A 20,267-nucleotide genomic window follows, 5' to 3' on the forward strand; every position below is an offset into this window, starting at 1 on the left:
TCTGGTGAAAAGTTAAAATACAACAATAACAAAGAGACCTTATTTCCGAGTTTTTTAATTGTTTCTCAAATTTCATCCTGAAAATAATTATCAAGACCTCTCAGAGTAGGTAGGCTGTGGTGACTTATGCAGAGAAAATTTACTAACTAAAGAAGAAGGTGGTAAGCACATGAACAGAAGCATGTAACAGTGGATGAGCAGTTAATAATTTCTCATCACCAATTCTGAAGCCCAGTCATGTGCTGAAAATAATATCAGCACGTCAGATGTCCCATTTCAGCTAGCCACAGAAAAGCTAAGAGGAGAAGAGATGTTTAGGATCCACTGAAACACCACTTCAAACAATGAGATACAGATCTATGGTTAGAAATCTGGCAGCAGACAATCCACCTTAGGCAACTATCACAATAAAACTAGGAGGATACAACAAACCATAAAGGATAGCAGTCACATACTTTGTGAACCCAAGTGGTGAGTAAAAATGTCTTTAAGTTATACTACTTTTTCTCAACTCAAGATAATTAAAATCCCAATTTAATACATATGTATAAAAATCACAGTACAGAAAAAACTAGTACAAGAATATACCTCAATTTCTGTTCTAAGGGATATACTCACATTAATATCCACATGTTCTTCTCTTGCCACCCCCCTACTAAACTTTGAGAAATAAAAGACTCCTCTTAAAAACTTCTCTAATCCCAGTAGTTGTTTTAGCTGGATTTTAGGCAGTACTTCCTTTCCTCTCTCTTCTCCCCAGCCCCTATAATACAGACTAGTTAAGCAGATGCATTTTTTCCCAGTATTTCATCCAGAACATTAGCACTTCCTTTATTGGTGAATATTTAAACAATCTTAAAGGAGGCTAATAGAAGTGAAGTACTTATTTATTTATATAAGACAGGAGGAAAAAAGATAGGTGTTTCATAATTAAATGTAATCTGTGATCTTGTTTAGGCTCTTGGATCAGGTAAAAAATGGTCATGAATGACATTATTGGGACAACTGGCAAAAATGTGAATATGAACTGTATGTTACATATTAGATAATAGTCTAACAAATCTGAATTTGGTAATTATACTACTTTTTACGTGATAGGAAACATATGCTAAAGTATTTTGGGGTTAATAGACATGCTATCTGAAGTTACTCTTAAATGGTTCCTAAATAATGTTAGGATGATAAAGCAAGTATGACTAAATGTTAACAAATGTTGAACTTGGTAAGATTATTGAAAATTTAAAATTTTTTCAAAACAGAGATTCAAAGATTTTCCCTTCTTTTTGGTTAGGAAATAATATTCTTAGAATCTTCTAGTCTCTAAGACCACTTATCTTCTTCAAAGTTTCTGCTGTTCTCTAAATGTAGGTAGTGCTGCCCAAGGTGCTGGCTTGACCCTTTTTCCCTACTCTGTTCCTAGGAAATGTTAGCCTTTCCTAAAGCTTGAACTCTAAAATAAAATAATATAAACAAACAAACAAATAAATAAAAGATTCTTCAATCTCTTCTAGCCTTAACTTCTCTACCAAGCTGCAAGTCTGCAGCTAAAGCTGTACCCTGAGTATTTACTTCCACCTTGACTTTCCACTGGCTCTTCGACTCAAAACAAAATCTCATCACTATTTTCTCCTTCCCAAACCAACTATTTCACTAATACTTCCTAATGGTACCACCATTCCCTCAATTAGGTCTGACATGTTGGGAGTCAAATTTGACTGCTTCTCTATCATATCCAATCACGTTGGAGTCAAATTTGACTGCTTCCCTATCATATCCAATCAGTAGCAAAATTCTTTAATTCTAACCTTCTGATAACCATTCTTTCCTTATCTCCATTGCCTAATTCAGGCCTTCATTACCCTTCTAATATCTTTGATCTCTACCCAATCCACCATTTCTTCTCTGTTGTCTTCAAATGTTTTATGCACCAATCAAATTTAACCATCCTTATCACATATGCCCTGTACTTCCACAGTAGTTCACACTATTTCCTCTAACTGGAAGGTGCCTTTTCCTTGGTCCTTTCACTCTGCACGACCAAATTCTACCCAACCATTGGTTTCCCAATTTGTGGCCACCACTTAATTGTCTCTGACACGGGAATTCTTCCCTAATAGAGAATAGTTTGTTAGCCTTCCATTCCTTAAGCAAATTCACAGCTCTTTGAGGTTTTCTTAAAATCATGGGCAACAAAGACAAAACAGAAGTAAAGTAGATCAATTTCAAAACTTTTCTTACCTCTTTTCTTTTTTCCTTTAGAATTAAGTGGTGGGGCAATAAAACTCCACACATAGGGATTTTGAAAGTAATTGGCTCTAAACCTCAAAGTCAAACATTCCTGATTAATAGGATGACAGCTTTATTATTTCTAGTGATTGGCAAGACTATTTCCCTGGGGGCCCATCTCTTTTCAGAAAGTAAGCTCAAGCCTGTCTCTTCAAACACCCACCTGGCTGTCCAGGTAGAATATAAAGAAAGTAGATTTTCTAGTTAGCTTTGTATTTAGAGTAACTATCCTATAGAAATGGAGTACAATAGGTCTGTCACCATCTTTTCCTATTCATTTTAGTTAGATAAATATTGCCTCAAATTACATTAGCTTTTGTAGCAGGCTTGTCACTTGCTAACCAATTACTGTAAAATGCAGCCAACCAGTATCTAGGTACTTTTTACTCTACCTATTCAACTTAAGTTTCAACCTCCCTGAATTTACATACACGTTCTTTCACTTTCTCAATTGCTGCACATACTTTAGACTGTTAAATTCACAAATGCTTTCATCCAATAATAGCTATGACTTCCTGCTTTAACGTCATCTGAACATTTTATAAGCATGTTCTTAGGTTTTCATCTAAATCTGAGATCCAGTCTTAAAAAGATGACAGGCCATTAAAAACTTTTCCTCTAATTTTTAGCATCTCTGATTACCCTCTACTAGATACCCTTAACTGAAATTGGTCAAAATATAATCAGATAATAAATTATGTAAGTACTAGGTACAAATTGTTAGGAAATATATTTGGTGTGGTTACGTAACAGTTTGGGCTTATATCCTCAAGGTACTTAGAGTATAATTATTAGGAGACAACATTTAACCAGTAAAAATCTCTAACAAGTAACCCACCATGGTGATTCTTAAAATTATGTAGTTCAGATCCACTATGCAGAAAATATAGATGAACCTCAAACATAATACTGGATAAAAGAGGATAGACACAAAATACATAGTGTATGATTCCACTTACTGCAAATTAAGATAGAGGAGGGAAATAATAGGAAGGGGGCACGAAGGGGTCATGAAGAGCTTATACTACTGTATCTTGATCTGGGTGCTAGTCACACAGATGTGTTCAGTTTGAGCTGTACAATTATGAATGGTGGACTTTTCTGATACAAAATATACTTCAATAAAAAGATTTTTAAAAAGTCATTAGCACCGAGCATTCAAAAACTAGATTATCCAAATTCTGAAACCTGAGTTTTTACAATTTGGGTTAACAAGTGGGTGTTAATGATATATCCAAGCTTCCTGGAGTATGAGCGAAACAAAACAAATCGTGTCATGGGAGTAGTTTAGTTCTGATTTACTCCTAACTTCAAAAATGAAATCTCACAATGACAGGAAATATTGGATGCCTTTTCTAACACAAAATACTTGAGGTTATTTAACAAGAACGTTTTAATGCAACAACTGTGAAACTAGATGTAAACAGATGTAAGTAATCACTATAAAGACTTAATTTAACTGAAATCATCAAGTATCTAGAAAAAGACATAAACTTACTCAGACATTCATTTTAAGTTAATAATTCATGTATACTACTTTCCTTATTCATTTCTCTTTAAATATTGGTGCTATCATGAGGAAGGACAAGCTGACTCAAGGAGATGGTGCACCTAGCAACTGTTACTCTCATTTGTTAACTACATTTAAGTATTTTCTTCATTGAGGCAGAAACACTTTTAAGTGTTTATCAATAAGGGTAAATCCTTACGAGCTACCTGATTTCTTCCTTTAGGCTACCTGAGGTAAAGTTTCTTCCCTCTAGTACTCCTTTACCTTACTGACCTGATATTTACAAGAGGGTAAAGTTGTTTGCTATAAATTCTTACCCTTAGCTTTTACAGACAAAGGACTCCCAACGAGAGCCTGCTCCCCAGTGATCATCAGGATAGGTTTCTAAACTAATTCTGTCGATTTAACAAAGTAATGCCAATAATGATTAAGTCTGGGAAGCTGTTTTTTAAAGAAGAAAAAACAGGAAGTCAAATTTTCAAGTTACTATTCTGAAATGCCAATGGCTAGGCTATCACTAAAAATTGGCACAGGGCTTAAAAGCTTTCTGGAGAGTAAGGTAATCTCCAGAAAGCTACATTATTCATTTTAATAAACAGTCAATGCAAATAATCTGGGCTCCCTGTATTATTTTAGCTATCAGTATCTATGGTGATGATTTCAGCCTACTGATTCCCTGATGACAATGCAGAAGACAGAAAATGATGGCACCTACAGGAAAAGGGAAAGGAAGGCTTGACAGGAGCTTCGACTTTAGTATAATAACTGAATAAAACATTGGGTATCAATGGAAAGAGAGAATATCTAAATATAGGCAGAAGCAGACTGAGGGAAAGCTTCTCAACTTGCTAACTCTAATTTAAATAGTGGAGAAAACAAACGGGCCATTAGAGAGCGCTAAGTCAATGTGAGGAAGGTATACTAGTTACTTATATTTTGATTAAAAGATAGTCTGCTGAAAGAATTCTGGGGAAAAAAATATACCAGTCTTTCAAGTAAGGCAAAAACCAAGAATCTTCAGATATCTAGGGCAGGTTTAATAAAAATTGGCACAGAGCTTAAAAGCTGCCCCTACTGAAAATGATTTCTAAGATTTCATAAACAGGAGCCTGAAATATGGTATACATCCACATTGATAGGCAAATTTATACCTCTTAAGTAGATAATGTAAGGAATTTATAGTCCCTTAAATCTCTGAATGATTCTATTTAATAGAATCATCCTTGAAAAATACTGATAATTGCCAAATTATTAATAATATTAAGAAGTCTTAAATTTATAATAGTCAAAAATGAACAAGGCAGCTTGGTGAGATATTTTTCAAAGCTTAACACACATTAATCTTCAACCCCTGTCTGCGAAGAAAACGAATAAACAGTCCCACAATACTTTATTAGCTCATAGCCTATTAAAAAGTTTGCAGATACCTGCCAACTGAAGTTGTAGATGGTTAGAACTAATAAGGCCAGACACTACTGCTCTTCTCAACTGAAAATTAATTAAGCTAGTTGAAAAGCTAAAAGGAAGCCACTAGTCAGTTTCTACTGCGTTAGGCTTGTCACCTTGGTACCAACATGCCAACTTACAGTGAAGAATGGCTGATATAGAATATAAGTTTTGATTATATTTTGGCACTAACACACTATAGACAAGTATCCAAGTATCTCTTAAAATTCTTTGGTTCTGGACAAGAGGCTCCAAGAAGAAGAGAAAATATTTTCAACCCATGAGAAACTATAGATAAAGCAGCCTGCTTGATTTCTGATACCTTAAATGTTTCTGGTATCTAAAAAAGAAAACAGATAAGGAGTATTTAGCTGTAACAAATGATGAGCAGGCAACTTCTACAGCTGCTTTATAATGAAAAGAAATCTTTTAATTAGATCCAAATTATAAAAGATAAAGCTCGAAACTTTCTACATTGTTTTGATGAAAATAATAGGTATTATTCATATTGATGTCACGGTAGCTCATGAAAGTTAGCTATTTGAAATAAATTACCATATATCTAAAAACTATTTTATAACATTTCTAAAGAGTACTATTTTTCCTTTTTCTAAGGGAAAAGTATAAAGTACGCCCCAAAGTACTCACCCTGGCTACATCTGGTAAGCCATTTGAATGATTAAAACTTCATGCTTGTTTCATGCCACAATTTATTTACATTTATGTCTCAATTTATATTGCTACAGCTATACAATTTAAAAATTGAATTTATAAACATAGCACTATACATTTTAAAACTTCTTGTTCTACAAGTAACCATTTAAAAACATTTTTAAGTTAAGTAAGGAACACATCACCAAAAAGACAGTTTGTTAGAAAATTTCTTGAGTGATACGGTAAATCAAGCCTAAGAATTAAGACACTGTTATCATTTCTGAGCAATGTAGACCATGTCTTCACATGACATGTACATGCACATAGCAATACTCTATTCTAATGAAAGAGATGCAGTTGAGTCTAGGAGTGTTATCCAAAATATGCCAAAGGACACAAATGCACTGCCAAGCAGAGTTAAAAGAATCTAACAAAGCTTTGTGTGAGTTTTAAAAACATTGTTTGCACTCAACTTCTATTAATTAGACACAGAATGATGGAGTGCTAATAAATATTCAGCAAAATAAGTGAACAGAGCATATACTACTTAAAATGTGTATTAAGCAGAAAGATAAACCAAAGTATCTGCTGCCATACATGAACTCCAAGACTTCAGTCTATATATTAAAAAGTTAAAAATAAAATTTATACAACATTTCTGTGAGAAAACAAACTGTTTTAGGGGTTTATAAAACAGTAATGCAGATCTGGTGAATTCTAGCAAACAAGCTTAAGGTTAAATTTTCTTGCCGAGAATTAAACAATGACTACTACTTTGATACCTTAGTCTTTTCCTTCCTCCAATTTCTTAATATGAAATAACATTTTGCTTTGAGTTACTAAGGCTTTTACAGAGAAATCATATAAAATGGCACAAAATTAAAATAACTGTAGGTAGTTTATTTTATAAAGGATGTTTTTACATTAAATACACATGGGTAAGGGGATATTTCATGTAATAAAATCCAATAGAAAAAGCCCTTCAAAAAATACACTTTTAAGTGCAGTAAAAAGGAAAGTATGTCTATATTCTATTTAAAATATAGTTTGTCCTTTTGGTTTATTTTGCTGCTTTGTCCCATGCTAGATACCATGTGATTTTCCCCCCTCCTAAAATAATAAACATCAGTTTTAATGATGAGAAACCATTACAGTACAAAGCAGTTCATGCATACACTTTTGCATGTATGCATTCCATATGAAAGTATTCATACCTATCCCAGAGGTTCTTTGATTCCTGAATCGTGTTCAAATGGAACGCTTGGAAGAAAGCAGTTGAAGGATTCCTGTGAGATCCAAGAATCAAATGGAAATGAAGTTGAGAAAGTACAGTAAAATCACTTACTTTTCAAAAAAAGATGGACAACTAATGAGAACCTACTGTATAGCACAGGGAACTCTACTCAATGCTCTGTGGTGACCTAAACGGGAAGGAAATCCAAAAGAGGGGGATATATGTATACGTATAGCTGATTCACTTTGCTGTACAGTAGAAACTAACACAACATTGTAAAGCAAATATACTCCAATAAAAATTAAAAAAATAAAATAAACTCATTTCCCAAAAAATTAAAAAAAAACGATTTTAGATTTCTAATACCATGCAACTGCTTTAATAAAAAGAAAAACCCACATAAGCTTGATTAAAAACATTTTGAAAGAAATTTTAAAACTGGACAAAATCCAGCAGACCCTAACAATTCAGGATCACAGTTCTAAAAAAAAAGGCGTAATACAGATAAAATGAAATACTAACTAGCACCCAGTTGTGTGTGTATATATTTACATACATATGAATGTGACCAGTTCATAGCCAAAATCAACAACTACTCTGTATCAGATGCCTTTATAAATCCCTACACATTTAACAGTTTAACAAAGGTGTTCTCAGGTACAGTATTCATGTAAAATTAGTTAAACAATAGCTTCATGATATGAAAATTCTTCATAGGACCTATTTGACAGGATTTGATGGTGACCAATGAGTCCTTTTCTGGGTTGGACTTGACACAATTTCCACCTTCAGAATTCATTTATTTATGGGTGGTTTCTCTGGGTTAAGGCAAAAAATGGTGCTGCAATTGGAGGGCAGCCTTCTAACTTCCTGCCTTTGTACAGTGCCCCTTTAAGGGGTAAGAACTTATACACCATTATCACCATCCATTTCTACTATTCCCTGGAGACACATTCCCTAGGGCTATAACTATAGAATCTTAATGGGGCAAGCTCTCAGCATGCTGGTTTCACCTCACATCTCAGAAGTTCTCAGGAGACTAACCTTTGACAAACCTGCTCTCTAACAGTTCTGTCTCCACCTCAGCATATTTCCATGGTCTCCGCCACTCCCAACCCATACAATAGGGAGCCAACAAAAACTTGCCACATCACTTCTAAAATTCCTGACCGGTGCTGTAGCAGAATAACAGTAGCAAGCTAAGAATATTGTATACCAGACACTATTCTAAGTGCTTTACATTTATTAACTCAATACTACAACAGCCCTAAGAGCTAGGTGCTGTTATTATTCCCATCTCACAGATAAGGAAACTGGGTCAGACAGAAGTAACTTGCCCAATGTCACAGAGCTAGTTAAATGGCAATCTGGTCCCAGGGTTTATGCTCTTAAACCACTATGCTAAACATATAACAGAGTTAAATTTTAACCTCTCTAGGTCTGTCTCCATCAGTTAAATGGTGGTATTACCATCTAGCCTTGCAGGGTAATAGGTAACTAGTGCTCCTGGCATTTAGTCAATGCTCAATAAATGACAGTTATTATCTTTATCGTCAAAATGAGGTTCAGATACAACATGGCAATTCTGAGACCCTAACTAGTGCCTTAGGAGAATCTGCAGTATTATTAGTACAATAAGAAAACTATTTCCAACTTCTACTGGAATAGCAATCAAGTATCAATGATCATTAAATAAAATACTCAATAGAATTCCATGACTTCAAAACTCACAGGACATCAAGACATATATTATCACATATATACACTAACAAACGTAAGGTAGATAGCTAGTGGGAAGCAGCCACATGGCACAGGGATATCGGCTTGGTGCTTTGTGACCACCTGGAGGGGTGGGATAGGGAGGGTGGGAGGGAGGGAGAGGCAAGAGGGAAGAGATATGTGAACATATGTATATGTATAACTGATTCACTTTGTTATAAAGCAGAAACTACACACCATTGTAAAGCAATTATACCCCAATAAAGATGTTAAAAAAAAAAAGACATATATTATCAGGACTTCCCTGGTGGCACAGTGCTTCAGAATCCGCCTGCCAATGCAGGGGACACGGGTTCGAGCCCTGGTCCTGGAAGATCCCACATGCCGCGGAGCAACTAAGCCCGTGTGCCACAACTACTGAGCCTGTGCTCTAGAGCCCACGAGCCACAACTACTGAGCCCGAGTTCAACTACTGAAGCCCACATGCCTAGAGACCATGCTCAGCAACAAGAGAAGACACTGCAATAAGGCCATGCACTGCAATGAAGAGTAGCCCTGGCTCTCCACAACCAGACAAAGCCCGCCCACAGGAATGAAGACACAACACAGCCAAAACTAAATAAATACATAAACAAACAAACAAAACAAAACTTAAAAGACACATACTGGGGACTTCCCTGGTGGTGCAGTGGTTAAGAATCTGCCTGCCAATGCAGGGGACACGGGTTCGAGCCCTGGTCTGGGAAGATCCCACATGCCATGGAGCAACTAAGCCCGTGCACCATAACTACTGAAGCCTGTGTGCCTAGAGCCCATGCTCCGCAACAAAGAGTAGCCCCCGCTCGCCACAACTAGAGAAAGCCTGTATGGAGCAATGAAGACCCAACACAACCAAAAATAAATAAAATTTTAAGAAGACATATATTAATCTACTGAATTGTAAAAAAAAAAATATTTTCTAGAAGGCATTTTAAATTTTAATCAGTAGGGTATCTTTTAGATGATCCAAATCTGGGAAAGGCAGATAGACACTAGATGCCAGTGTGTCACCAAAGCAACTGTTTGATTAACTAGGAGTCTCCAGTGTGTGTACTTCTTTTTGCTTCCCCTACTTCAACTCCTTTCTGTTCTTTTAACTGTTTCTCTACTTTTCTCCTGACTAGGTCTAAGGCAATTAAAGGCACTGATTGGACCTACTAATATCAAGAAAGAATTAAGAGGTTGCTGACTACTGTTTATTTAACAGCTTGTATCCTCTCAAGATATATTTGCCAGGCCCCTTTTTTTCACTGTACTTAGAAAATCAGTCTGCCAAATTAAATGAAAGCCAACTAAACCAACTGAAAACTCAATTTGGCTTTTTTACCAGCTCACCCAAGACCATATGGGAATAAGTCTGCTATTCACACAGGTCTGTTTGGAGACTTTGGGTTTAAAATAAACAGAGTGACACAAAGAGGAAGGTAGTAAATACAAGAAAATAACAAAGAGTAAACTTGGAAGTTATTCTGCAAGTTTGGAATTCAAAATTCATTAAAGAACATTTACTATATATATATATATATCTTTTTTTTTTTTTGCGGTATGCAGGCCTCTCACTGTTGTGGCCTCTCACTGTTGCGGAGCATAGGCTCCGGACGCGCAGGCTCAGCGGCCATGGCTCACGGGCCCAGCCGCTCCGCATCATGTGGGATCTTCCCGGACCAGTGCACGAACCCGTGTCCCCTGAATCGGCAGGCGGACTCTCAACCACTGCGCCACCAGGGAAGCCCTACAATATATATATATATATATATTTTTTCCTACAATATATTTTTAAGGGAGATATTCTTTAGAAGAACTTCAGATCCCCTGATTTTGGAAAAATATATACATATATATTTAATTTGAATCAAGTTCAAATGCCAAATAAATTGGTTTTAAATAAAGTCACATGACTTTAGTTATGAAATTCCAGTATTTTTACAGCATAGATACTAATAACGAAATGTTTCTCATAGGTCAAATGTAGAGGTGAAAAGAGAACATATCTGCAGTTAGTCGTGTATCTTGGGGGCGAGAAAAATAACTGTGAAATAAAATACAGCACTATAAATGGACTTAAAAGTCTTTAGAACATGTCAACAAATACACTTAGGTTGCAAAAGCTGGCAGTTAACAATTCCTTTTTACATATATATTCAAAATGAATAAGCCATATGGAGTTATAGAATCTATGTAGTGTAAAAAATTTTAAATACTTGAGATTCCAAGGATAAACATTTAGTCTTACTATAAAATATGAAATTTCTGGTTTCTGGAATACTTAAGCTGGGATGTTATCCATAAACTGATTTTTCGCAAATAGCAACAATTAGTCTCAAAACATTGATTAGCAGCACAGATTAAAGGAGTCATGTCTATGAAACATAGTTGATCAAGAACTTCAAAAGAGCCATCTATAAGTACTGAAGGGCCTGATCATCAAAGACTTCTGTTTTGGAATGGCATAAAATTGAGGAAATTAAGAGTTCATGGAAAACACTGTTAATGGGGATCATTTCAAGTTTACAGTCTATGAAATCTGAAGGCACCAAGAGGCAAATGATATTAAAAATGTGTTAGAAATATTGAATTTTATGCAGCTTTGGTCACAAATTCTCTTCTGCTCAAGAAATAAAATTTGAAAACAGTTCTCTAACAACATTTGATGTCAACGTAAGCTACTAAACTCAATATAAAGCCAATCAAGCACTTCTTAGGAAGACTCACCTAAAACACCATTTTCCTATTTGTAGAAAATTTTCCAAACCAACGAACAAAATACTTCTTGACTTTATATACTGAACAGTCTGTCATGATAATCACCAAGTACATAAAGTAGTACATGAGAAAGTAACTTAAATGTGACATATGTCTACCTGCTAAACTAAGATACTATCTTTGTAGGGTAACTAACATAATAGCGAGGAGAAACATCCGTATATATTCTACCTCAAAACTAAGCTAAAAAACTCTTGACGCTTAAGGAATGAGGTACATGAGCCCTCTCCTCAGCAAATACCTTCTCCTTCTCTTATGTCAAAGCTCAACTTCAGAAATCTCTAAATAGAAACCAGGGAAATACAGTAAGCCGAGGAACAAGGGCCATCTCCAACGTTATCATCTAGGGATTTTAAATGATTTAAAAAATATCCTTTACGTAAAGGGTTACAACACAACAGATCAGGGCAACTGAAGCTTTTCCTTCATCCTATCTTACAGTCAGTAAAGTAATAAAACAAAACTAACTCTGGGAATATCCAAGAGCACTGGCTTTGGAGTCAGAAGGCCTGAATCTGACCTTATGCCTTGTGTGACTTAATAGCTGTGTGACTCAAATCCTCAGTGCCTCAGTTTCCGTAATCCATAAAAAAGGGGAGAAAAACACTCATTACAGTTACTGAAAAGATAAAATGAGATTATGTATACATACGGTCTGAAACAATTAAGCCTGGTCTATGTTTAACATAGGGTTATGATTTCCAAATATGCTGTATAAAGATCAACTTTTGGTACAGTATCTTAACATATACCAAATATTTCACCATTATTAAGGTACTACTGAGGCAAACAGAACACTTAAGGCAAACAGAATTCATAAACTTAGAGCCAGGTATACCAAGCTATTTAGTACACTCCATTGGAGAATTCCACCTCTAGGATTCAGAGCTCCCCCAGGATTTCCTTATACACAACTTTACCACAAGATTTTAATTAAAAATGCAATAATCACTAAAAAGTGTATTGAAATGGTTCCAAGATACATACTACTTTAACAATAAAAGCTTCAAGAAACACCTTAACAGCAACCATAGACTTAAACGATAAAAATTTCCATTTCTCTCCGTGACATTTAAACCCTTCACTCTGATTACTGTCAAATTAATCACATCATGTTCCAAATCTGACATATTCTCACTCTTCCATATTGTTACACAAAACTGCCTTCTACTTGGAAAATCATCTGCTTCTCTCATCAGTGACCTAATCTGAATGACTCTTAAGATTCAACTCTAGAGTTAGCTTCAGAAGAAAGCAAAAGTAATAATGGGTTGCTTCTGAGGACAGAAATTGGGTGGCTGGAAGACAGAGGTAGCAGAATGGCTTTCAATTTATAGTCATATATTTTGAATTTTGAACTGTATAAATGTATTGCCTATGCAGAGAATAAGTTGATTTTAAACAGAAATCAGTCTAACTACTTCATCCCCACACAAATCTGACTTGATGTCCTAAATTGTTCCCATTAATAACTTAAATTTACTCCATCACAGCCTATAACGTATATCAAAGTATGCAACTTCAAATCGTAATTATTTTCACATAGCCTGAGATCTTGGAGGGCAGGATAGTTTTATTTCTGTATCCCAGTACTTACTACTCAGAAACCACAAAGAAAGTTGAATGATTCACATATTGCCACTTTAAATGTTTTCCGGGGCATTCAACCTACTTAACGGGTATCTGCAAACTTCATTTTTTGTCACATAATAGTCTGGGGGCATGAAAAGGGTTTGACCAAGAGGAAGGTTTAAGTTGGCAGCTCTCTCATGAAACATGTCTATGTATGGACTCATACTCAGGGAATCTTAAAATCTGACCAAAGGCTCAAATTCTAATTTTACCAATGAGGAAAACCAAGCAAATTAAATGACTTGACCAAAGAAATCAGCTAAATGGTGGAAGAGCCAGGATTAGAACACAATTTGCTGTACCACTTAACTACATCATGAGTTTTCTGGCCTGAAACAATGTCTCCTTTTCTCTGATTATATCCATGCCATCCAATTACATTTTTGGATCAAAACTAAACATTCTTGGTATGGTTTGTAGCATGTCAAGAGTTGATCTGGAAAAACAGTGTAGACACTGAAACACTGATGTTTCTGTGATGTATGTTTGCCACACATACTGTTTTAGGTTATGCATGATTGTTCACAAATCACTTGCATACCTCATTTAATCCTCTCAAACTCTCCAAGGTAGGTATTATCCCCATTTTTCATATGGGAAAACAAGGCTTAGAGGGCTAAATAACTAGCTCAACGTCAAATGTCTCAAGTATGCGGCACAGTTGAATTTCAGCCCAGGCATGCCTGACTCCATTGTCTATAATGGTTACTCATATGATACGCTATAGTACATAATTAAACACACTATTGATTTATTTGATCAGGAGCCCCCTCTCCTTTTTTTGCTTTTGTTTTGTTTTCAAAAGTTAGGTAGACCATATAACATGGATTTGTTTTGGTTTAACTTACAAAACCTGTTAGTAAAACTGAATTCTAATTCTACTTAAGAAATTAGTCAGCCTTAAACTTTGTTTTGGGTATCCTTCATGCACAGATTAAACAATTTACTTGTGTAATAATGAAGATGGATAGCCTAAACCTTTACAAAGAACATTTAAAACACACCAGCATTATTTATAATAATTGACACATTAATCGTAGTTTCTCTTCTATACGTCAATACTCTTTAGTCAAAGTACAGTGAGAGCTTATAGGAAAGGAGGCTTTAAGTAATTTAACATTCAGACTTCACTTATTTGTCTTGCCTACTCTGATGAGTATAAATCATCAAGACATTTACTAATCGTATATGTCCGAGGTGAACACTATTAAAATTATTAACTCAATCATCTACAGAATTTTCACATACCTGTCATATACAAATGTACAACTTAAAGAATGTGAGTTCATTCTTTTTAACAAAGGGTAGCTTGAGTACAAAGATATAAAACGAAATACTTTTATCTGATTTGGGGCTTTAAATTTGAGAGATAAGCAATCCAGAGTAGCATATATGAAATTTAATTTACCTGATTTAAAAGTAGAACTTATGCACATACTTTTTAGAGGTAAAGCAGATAATCAATATACCTTTAATATTACCAGCCAAATTTGAAGTGTATAAATTATATCATGAAAGTCACATAATGATGTATAGGAATGATACAAATTGGTTACTGTTCCTAAATCTTTACGGAGGAGTCCCAATTTTTACCCTAAGCAATGCCAGATTAAGAATATAACAAATAGAGTAATCTCAATCTGGTATGTTCAAGAATTGCTGTGGGAGGGCTTCCCTGGTGGTGCAGTGGTTCGGAGTCCGCCTGCCAATGCTGGGGACGTGGGTTCGAGCCCTGGTCTGGGAGGATTGCACATGCCACGGAGCAGCTGGGCTCCTGCGCCACAGCTGCTGAGCCTGCGCTCTGGAACCCTCAGGCCACAGCTACTGAGTCTGTGTGTTGTAACTGCTGAGGCCCGCGCACCTGGAGCTCGTGCTCCTTGACGGGAGAGGCCGCGCCAGGGCACCGTGGTGAGGAGTGGCCTCTGCTCGAAGCAGCTGGAGAGGGCCCCAGAGCAGCAACGAAGACCCAATGCAGCCAAAAAAAAAAAAACACAAGAAAACAACAAAAAAAACAACAACAGAATTGCTGTGGGAAAGGCCTAAATTATACCAATGATTCAGGCATGCATATTCTTTGTGATGCGGTAATTCGTATTACACCATTTTAAAGAACAGGTTCAAATCACAAGTCTACTGGTTTAGTATAAAGAAAAAACAAACTTAAAGGATTTATTCCAATTCAGGAAATTCGCTACACAGACCCCTTAAATATTGTCATCAATTAAGATTTCTTATTAAAAATCTGCTCTTCCCATTAATAAAAAATTACTTAGAAACATCATGGTTCAGGCTACATTTAACCAGACACACCTGTTTTTGTAAAGCCTCTCTTGTATTTCGAGAGTAATGCAATTAAGAAATAAATGTATCTGTTTGGAAGAGTAAATACATACTGGTCTAAAACAATTATTAAAAGAAGGAATTAGACCACTACTCCTCACTATTAACATGTGTTCCTGTTCCTTCTGAGACCATATTTCATGTCATTTCACTACCTTTACTTCTGTGTTGGTTACCTGCCATTACTTCCTACTTCCACAACGCCCCAGCTTCTACCATTTCAGGAGAGAAAAGTCAAGATCCTTTTATACTCCCCTATCAACCATTCCTCAGGGAAGAGATTCACTGGTTTCTTTACCATCTGATTGGTGGGGCTGCTCTTTGTTACTAGAGGACTCTATAGAGCATGACTGCTTCCAACCTCTTTTGGTGCTGAGAAAGACTAAACTCTATTCTAAATTACCAAGTACCAGATCCATAAATCCAGTATCATGTTTTATCATTTCCAAATTAGTGCTATCAGAATTCTCAAAGAACAAATAGATTGGTATCACATTTATTCTCATAAAGGAGTAAGCATATATCCCACTACCAGTACTGTGAAAAAACAAAAATGACTTCTCATAAAGGCAATTTAGTTCAAGATACCCTCCCCATCCCTTACAAGAAAAAGACAGTGTTAATAAATTAGTTACTTGGAGTGTGTCTTCTCCACACACATAAAAACCCTTATATTTTCTAAAAAGTTAACCAATGTTCAGCCTATACAATTTAGTTCACACAAAATTTTAAACAATGGTGTATCACTGTGAATAAAAAAGGCCATGCTCCCACTTATACAACTCTTGGTTTTAGGAATTTCAGGCACTTTTGGATCATCGGCCTTTCTGGAAATCTACGATAATTTCCTTAACTAAGAGCCACGTTTATGACTAAAGCACATCAACATGGCACTCTGATGAAAGCATCAGTATCATTTTTCTACTAAATAATGATGTCACTCATACACAGGAGATACTACACTTTGATTACAAAATCCTTACTTACTTAGACAGGCCTAAGATGGTACCTGGCATGTGATTTAAACATCAACTGTAAAGCTGCAAGACAAAAGTACCTCCACACTTCAATACTGATAAAGAACCAGAAGCTCCCAAAGAAACACAGATTCAAGTTAAGGAGCTTTCATTTTTAAAGACTAAATGCACTAAGACTTTTTCAGAGTTCTAAAAAGTTCCCTATAGATTTCTGAAACAAAGTAAGAGTGACAGTTCTGCCTCCTCATATACATTTACATAATCCTCTCTTAAATGTCACGTTAAAAAAAAAAAAAACTCCATTAAAAGAAGTGTGTATATATGTATATCTCATACATACATCTATATAGATATATATGAAGTGTACAAACAAAATCCATATTTATAGCACATACCAGGACACACTATTTAACACTCAGAATTTATAATATTTTATCAGCAGTCATTAGCAAACTACACAAATAAAACTATTAACAAGATATAAAGATATTTGCCACTAGAGGATCCTTACAATCAGGTTTTCAACAGTCTTTTGGTTGCAGTTGACAGTTCACAATTGCAGCCATTCATAAGAGTTCCTGGCATGTGGCCTACAGAGTTCACATTGGTCAGCTATCTATGGAAAATGATCTGTACCGTGTTCCTTTTCCAAAAGGGCCAGTAATATTTTGCACCTCCCCCTATTTACCAAATAGGAGTCTGTTAAGCATGTAGGTAGTTCAAACAAATTTTGTAACGTTCACTGTAAAAGTGTCTATGCATTTTTTTATGAACTATATTTTCAACCATTATTATATCCTCCAGTTTACACAAAATCAATTTGAAGAATCTCAACAACTGACCATAAACTAGAATGATACATAAACTTCATGCTAATTAATACCATATGGTCAATCGGCAATGTTAACTCACAAATTTAACACTTTTCTTATTTTCTATATACAACCATCAGCTCTTTTAAAGGTATGATAGTATATAAGGTCTGATTCTTTAAAATAAATGGTCTCAGAATGAGCCAATACAGATCCTTGTATCAAGTAATGCAAACAAAATCACAAGACAGAGTGCTTAATATATCAACTTAAACCACCTGATCTTTTTGTTAATCTTCCATTTTCCTTCCTTTTCTCAACGAAATAGACTGTGTTTACTAACGTCTTAATGGTTTTTAAAAAGGCAAACATCTTTTTTTACAAATATTTTCTAAGGATCTGAAATTTGTCAACCTATTAATAATTACTCAAGACCTCTCACTCCAATACGTTTTACTTTACATCTGAATGACTGCAAATAAAATTGTACGAAGATTTTAATTTAAGAAGGCAACCGAAAATCACATTAAAATCACGAATTTGTCAGTACTATCTCCTCAAAAGTAGTCATCTCAGTAATTTAAACATACGCCTGGAAAAACTGTGTTACTTAATTTCAAGGATACAACTTTAAAAATGCCCTCTCTTTTACAAAGGCTTTCCATTAAAAAACAAATTTAAAAAGACCCCCAAACTATTTCTACTTAATGGATTTATTCCTTCACCAGGTGTGTTGGTCCAGTGACAAAAACAGTCAAATGTGTAAGATTACATCTTGGAAACTGGCATGTTAAATTAGAAACCAATGAAAAGGCTATAACAAAAATTAGAAATGCACATTTGATAAGCAGTGAAGATTTTAAAAGATTGGGTGGGGGAGGGAAGCGCCACATTTAAAATAGGACTATACACAAATGAAAACCCCTGCACTGGATTAACTGTTACAATTGATAAGAACACTAATACAGTCGTATCTGTAGTTCAAATAGTCACAAGTTTGGAAATGAGATTCTTGAAATTCAACTTTTTTAATAAAGTAAGAGAAGAAATAAATGCATCTTTGTGGTCATACCCTAAAGAATACATCCCAGAGTTTCCATTTATCAACAGATCTTTCTGCTTCATACCATATCGTCACCAAAAAGTTCTGGGGAATGTAATTACAAATGCTGTAAACTGACAGGTGTGAAGAGGAGAGAAAACACATTTTTCATTCATAGGTGTGCGTGTGTTTTTGCGGTAGTGAGGGGTTGAGAAAACCAGTCATCATATCTTGAAGAGATACAGTGTACAACAGGAACAGAGAGGTAGTAAGCAAATGGTTATTTACCAACCCATCACAAAAAAACTGGCTTCTGGCAGCTAGAAAAGGGAAGATGCCTGTTGACTATTACCAAAGGTGAACAAATAAACTCAAGTGGCATTTCAGGTGTGCCCCTACGTGTGAAAAGTAAAACATGGCAGAAAATGTAAAGAGGGGTATTTGAGTGGCTTGTGGAATCAGTGTCTTTACTTGGTAGTCCCATCCATATAAAATCTCTCCATGACTAGCTAGCTGAGCTCACTCATGGACACGTGGTACTCTCTAAGAGTTCTTAAATGGAAGAAAGACTCCCCACAAGCAAGTCACCTACAAAAAAAAGATGAACTTTGAATTATAAAAGGCAAAGAAGATGAATTTCAGTGAGCATTTTTCAAACGAAAAGAAGTACATAACAAAAATACAAAGCTAATTCGAAATGAAAAAGAAAAGAATGTGAAGGAACTCAGAAGAAAATAGGAAGAAAAAGCTTTAACAGCTCTCATTGTAGTCTACATACCAATTATTCAAGAAATCTATAAAAGTAGTTCTGCTCTTTCAACACATCTAAAATTAACCTCTCTCAAAACAAAAACCTCAGAAAATAAATTTCCAACTGTAAAGTACCTGAAACTTTCTCTGTAATTTTTAAATGTAATATCTGGTAATAAGTCAGTTTTTAAACATTTGCATTATACACACTACATCAAATTTTCATGTGACATTTCCTCAAAACCACTTAAAATCCTCATTAAACCGTAACCAAACATCAATTGTAGTAGAATTGGTATAGTAATACACCAATTTTCCCTTAAACTATTTAAAAGCATCCCCCCTAAATACAGGGAGCCAATTGTTAACGTTTATACTTTTACTATAAAATTACTCTAATTTCAAGAACTACAGCTTTCACTACTGTCAAGAGTCTCTCCCACCTCCCTTGACTGTAGTAAAAAGACTGATGGAAGATAAGAACATCTTTCCAATACACTTTTTGCGTTAAAAAAAAAAAAAAAAAGCATCTTAAAGAAGTCACTGGGAAGCCTCCAGACCTTCTATCCTCTTTTATTAAAGGGCTGAAGAAGATATGATCTTCAAAGCCGGATTTGACATTTCACCATTATCTCTCCAGCCTTTCCAGATACACTGGAGGAGATGCCTTACGTGGCTCTTTCTCTACTAGAGGGCTTTCTGTTTTTCCAGAATGGGAAATGTTTAACTAATTTTATCTCTGTCTCAAAACTCACACTGACAAAACACTCTGCCATTAAGTGTTCAAGTGTGATTGATACCTAATAAAGGGACAAACCTACACGGCATAACCTACTAGCCACCACTTCTAAACTGAGAGGATTGAACTAAAATCCGCCCTTCTGAATGAACAATGTTGCATATCTATCCAATTTAGTGCTTCTGAACAACTGTGACACCAATTCTCTCCTTACACATCTTTTTTAGCATCAGTAATCTAAAATTAATGTCTTTTCAAGAACCGATGAATCAATTTTACTAAACACAAACTAATTTTTATATTTAGAAACATTAAGGGCCTCAA

General features: G+C 35.4%; 1 protein-coding gene across 1 annotated transcript in view; it reads right to left on the reverse strand.

The window, feature by feature from the left end:
• Nucleotides 1-20,267, reverse strand: part of TSC22D2 (TSC22 domain family member 2) — a 49,995-nt gene that overhangs the window by 27,535 nt on the left and 2,193 nt on the right. The window lies entirely within an intron of this gene.

The sequence above is a fragment of the Leucopleurus acutus genome (genome assembly GCF_964270905.1).
Source record: "Leucopleurus acutus genome assembly, chromosome: 5".
NCBI lineage: Eukaryota > Metazoa > Chordata > Mammalia > Artiodactyla > Delphinidae > Leucopleurus > Leucopleurus acutus.